The sequence below is a fragment of the Schistocerca piceifrons genome, chromosome 5 (assembly GCF_021461385.2).
Source record: "Schistocerca piceifrons isolate TAMUIC-IGC-003096 chromosome 5, iqSchPice1.1, whole genome shotgun sequence".
In the NCBI taxonomy this organism is placed as follows: domain Eukaryota; kingdom Metazoa; phylum Arthropoda; class Insecta; order Orthoptera; family Acrididae; genus Schistocerca; species Schistocerca piceifrons.
The window spans coordinates 212,874,952-212,880,221 of record NC_060142.1 but is presented as its reverse complement, the minus strand read 5'-3'; the positions used below and the strand labels follow the sequence as shown (position 1 = coordinate 212,880,221).

Here is a 5,270-nt window from a genome sequence, read left to right as displayed (position 1 = left end):
AGACAGAGATTTCCAAATGGAGAATTGTACGGGCCTTCGAAAGAGCTGTATGGGTGTGGATTGTAGTGAAAGAAGGCTAAGGTGCAAAGTGAATAAGAATGTTGAATAAAATTATACATGAGAAGGTAAAAGTGAAGAAAAGCTTACTCTTGAAATGAAAACCTAATGGCATCGTAGCTTAAAAGAGTGGATGTGAGACAAAAGTGGTCACTTTCTAATTTAGTTCTTACTTGGACGAAACCAACAGTGATAAATTTTCGCATAAATCATCTCAAAATGGTCAGCAACGCAAACTGCTAGCAAATTCACCAATTACTACTCATATGAGCGAAGCATCAAAATGAGTTTACAGCCGTATGCGTGTAACATCCATGTAAGCAATCTGGAAATCATAAATATTGGACTGTACAAAACTATGTCGCTGTGTGCTCCTAAGACAAGTACATAACTGGTTGTAAAAGCAAGTTGTAGCATGGCTAACAACTGAGAGGGAAACAGAAAGAATGGCGTAATGAATTTAAATGTTATATAACTTGAGTTATCAAATGTCAAAACTGACAAATGTGAAGTGCCTTAACAGAGATGTGAGAAAAATTATCAGTGTTAGGCTGCTATGTCGCAGCGAGGATGCGTAGGAGAAGGCACATCCATATGAACATCTGAAGAAATAACTGTAGGATTGTTCGCTGTAAGTAAATAAAAATAAGTTAATTACATTGGAGCAGAAAACAAGAAAGAAATAGTTTCATCTAAACCAACACATTATCAAACGCGCTTTTATAGAGAGGCAAGAAAAATTTATAAACATCATGGTGTCTTTAATCAAAGAGAAAAGACAATGCAATAAAAATACAATACGAGATGTCGATTTTGAACCAAGAGAGTATCGATCGATTACTTTCATTGAGAATGATGTCGCCGGCCACAGGTCCACATTCGGCGTCACGTAACGAATGTTCGTGCCCTTTATGTAGCTCATAATGCTCTTTTATATTCAGAGCCCCTTGAGTTTTCGATATAATTGCCGATTTATCGCTGAAGATGTATCTCGCAGATGAGGACGAAACATTAGTAAATACGTTATTTTATCGAAAACTGACATGGTGAGACGGTAGTTGTGTGAAAACACGGGTTTAATTCTTACAATAAGATAAAAACTGCAACAATCCACTGTTAATAATGCTGTTTACTTCGTACAAATAACGCCTTATCGATTTCGAAACGACAGGTATCCCTTCAAAAGGCTGTTCACATTTAAAATTACGTTGTGCAGTACATGTGATTGTGGACATGATTCCTTGAAGTGGTGGTGCGCTACAGAAAAAAACAACATAAGAAAAAAGGACAATTTCAATGCAAATGACCTAAGAATGGATTACAATAACGTAACTTCCTAGAATAATAAGTGAACGTTTTGTGTTATGTCGATAATCCTACTTTTTTTTTTAAATTGTTCTGTTGACTGCTTTCAGAGAAGCGTGTATTTGGCTGAAAGCCAACAAGATTTAAAAATTTACTGAACTTTGAGAACGTAGTGTAGAGCACAAGGCACACTCCATGTATGTCGGCCACACATATGTTTGTGAATGGAGATGCCGATTTACAAGGGCAAACCTTTGCCACAGACTGTGTCTATCAGAGAAGTTACAATAAGCACCTAAATGTTGCAAGGGAAAATTCACAGGAAATATATATTATAGTAAATGCAATATGCACTGAATGAACCTTCTTTGTAACCAATGGAAGGAAACCAACTCATCATAAAAATACTAATGAAATAGATGTTTTGTTAAATTTTTTGAAAGAAAAAAATTATGAGGTACCTTTATATACAAATAGTACAGAGGTAGATATTATGATATCTTGCTAGGAATTTGCATTATGATAATTATTTTATGGACAACTGATGAAGGTCATTTTTACATGCATAACTACTAGTACTGTGGGCACTAATGTGACGTCTTGTTGAAAGTTTAACTGTCGTGTTACATACGGAAAATGTGTTTCAAGAATTAGCAGGCTGTTATATTTTAGGGTCTGAATCGTCTCAATACTGTTGTTACCAGTTTCAGTGGTATTTAATTATGTTTCAGAGTGGTGGGCAGGTGTACAAAATTCTGTGGAAATGCTGTATTGACTATCTCATTCTGTTCATTGAAGAGATGGTGCGGTGAAATGCTTTTATGTCGGGGCTAGTGTGTATTTCTGACTCCCCAAGCAGGTTCATGAGAATTCATAAGAATTATCAACGTAGTGGAAAATTTCGAGGTAGTCTTCAAAAGTTATTTCTCCACGTCAACTGAGTGTCGTGTTTACTGCAAATGCCGGCCGAAGTGGCCGCGCGGTTCTGGCGCTGCAATCTGGAACCGCGAGACCGCTACGGTCGCAGGTTCGAATCCTGCCTCGGGCATGGATGTGTGTGATGTCCTTAGGTTAGTTAGGTTTAACTAGTTCTAAGTTCTAAGGGACTAATGACCTCAGCAGTTGAGTCCCATAGTGCTCAGAGCCATTTGAACCATTTACTGCAAATGAGGATTTTAATGTGTTGATCACATGTATGACACATACGTATTCCTTAAAAGAATTTCGAAACTTCTTCCAATTTGTCCTACACGAAGTGTATTCAAAATGTAAAGGATTGTTTTATTTTTGAATGTTCTATTAATCAGATTCGCACTGTTTATTTTTTGTTGTTTTGCTAAACATATCTGAAAAATATCTCTGCAATGTTAGCTATATCTGGTATTTACTCTGTTGTCAGCTGTCAGAAAGGTCAGAAATGATTAGCAACGGTGATTATTTAATTTGTATAAAATGGATCAGATAATTTCTATTACATTTTGTTACATTAACAGGAACATTGGAGCAGAGTTTAAGAAATGATAATATTGTTTTAGATGAGTCTGTAACGACATGGGGTTGCGAGTGGTATAAGCGCTTAGAAGAAGGCCGTGAAGAGGTTGACGATGATGATCACTGTGGACGCTCCATCAACCTATGAAATAGCTGACAAAGCAAAATAAATAACTAAGAACAATCTTTTAATCATAATCAGAGAAGTCGATGTTGTTGTTGGCATATTAACTGGCTCATGCTATGAAATTTTGTCTATGTTATGAAACGTGTGACTCAAAATTTTTGAGTTCCGAACAAAGTAGTGACGGATGCAAGTTGCTCAGGATTCGGTAGATGAAGCGAATAGTGATGCTTACCTACTGAAACGTGTTATAATAGGTGATGATTCACGGGTTTACGGATAACATGTCGAAACTAAGCCTCAGTTGTCCCGGTGGAAGCATCCTGGGTCGCCAAGACCGAACAAAGCTCGTCAAGAGCGGTCAAATGTGAAGTTTATGCCGACTGTGTTTATCGATTTTAATGGCACAGTGAATCAGCAGTTCTTGCCACAAGTTGGAACAATCAGTAATGAGTACTAATTACAAATACAATGGCGTTCGCGTGAAGTAATCAGGAAGGAACGCCTCAAATGGTTCAAATGGCTCTGAGCACTATGGGACTTAACAGCTGTGGTCATCACTCCCCTAGAACTTAGAACTACTAAAACCTGACTAACTTAAGGACATCACACACATCCATGCCCGAGGCAGGATTCGAACCTGCGACCGTAGCAGCCGCGCGGCTCGGACTGAGCGCCTAGAACCGCTAGACCACCGCGGCCGGCAAGGAACGCCTCGATTTGTGGTGAAACAATTCAGGGATGACGCACCTGCTTACACTTCGTTGCTTGTTCGTGAATTTGTGGCCAAAACCAGTACTGTAACGTAGCACTAGCCTCCATAAGAGCCAGACATGGCCCCATGAGACTTTTCGTGCTCCTAAAAATTAAAACCGTAAACGCCCGTCGTTTTTCAAAGTACACATGAGATTTAAAAACTCCGCTGATAGCTCTGAAAGGTATAGCGAAGATGCAGTTACATTAATGTTTCAGGGATTTAAAAAAAGCACTAGCCTGTATTTATAATAACTAATGGGGAGTATTTTGAAGGGAATAATACACACATACACACACACACGAAGGAGAGAAGGCCAATGATCCCTTCAGTACAGATGCACACCAGGCTCTAACTGGGGCGAGTAATGAAGATACTGGGGCCGGCCGCGGTGGCCGAGCGGTACTAGGCGCTTCAGTCAGGAACCACGCGACTGCTACGGTCGCAGGTTAGAATCCTGCCTCGGGCATGGATGTGTGTGATGTCCTTAGGTTAGTTAGGTTTAAGTAGTTCTAAGTTCTAGGAGAGTGATGTTAAGTCCCATAGTGCTCAGAGCCATTTGAACGATTTGAAGATATTGGGCAAGGTGCCCTACATTCGTATAAGTTGAGAGTATGGGTCTGACTCATGCTAGGTAGTATCTGTAACTGCGGTGATTACTGTGTCCGGATGGCGCAGTGGTCAGCGCATCTGCCTAGCAAACAGGAGACCCGGGTTCGAAACCCGGTGCGGCACAGTTATTCGACTTTATCCATTGATTTAAATCAATGCCCGCTCGCAGCCAATGTCTGTAATTTCTTTGTGGCTTATTAACGTTTATGTGGATGAACGAATAAAATGCTTTCAAATATTTTAACACACTCGTATAATAAGAGGGTACCTTTGACAACTGAGTTTCTATATGCCTTACCTTTTGTTCCATTTAGTGCCTAGTTATTGTTTTCACTTTGTTGGAAGAATTTAACTGTGATAATAAATAATTTTAGAAATCGATTACGGCCCATTAGCAGCCAAGTTTTAACTGAAGTAAATACCGGCCTTGAAGGCCTTCATTGTGTGAATGCTGTTCCTGTCGGTCTACGTGCAAAGTAGCCACGAACGTCACTGCAGAGAAAAGATGGCGTGCTTCTTCGAAACAGCTACAATGCACGTCATTTCCTGCACATTCATAGTGGAGAAACCTCGGTTCCATACTACAAGCTACAAGACCTGTTACTTCAGTTAGAACTCTTTCGTTACGCATAGCCTTATCCGATAATTACTCGGGACACGGAGAACGCATTATGGGCGATGCTAGTGACACCAGCAACGGTCGCCTCTTCCTGGCAGAGCTCCGGCAGGCTTTTTCCCAACGGCGCAGCGACGTGAAAGTTGGCGGATAGCCGGCGCCCTCAACCACGGCAGGGGCACTGGAGCGGAGAGCAGTGCGCTCAAATTTGCCCGCCTCAGCTGCGACTTGGTGTGCCGGATGTAAGGCGGAAGGCCCACTGATTTCAGAAAGCACTTTGCAGTTGGGTAAGGTGTGTGCAGAGGTTGTGC

The 5,270-nt window shown here is 40.7% G+C and overlaps 1 non-coding gene across 1 annotated transcript; it reads left to right on the top strand.

Annotated features, from left to right (window-relative positions):
- The first annotated feature begins 4,394 nt into the window (after positions 1–4,394).
- On the top strand, positions 4,395–4,467 carry Trnaa-agc. Its single transcript has one exon. It is a non-coding gene; the product is annotated as a tRNA-Ala (tRNA).
- The last annotated feature ends 803 nt before the right edge of the window (positions 4,468–5,270 follow it).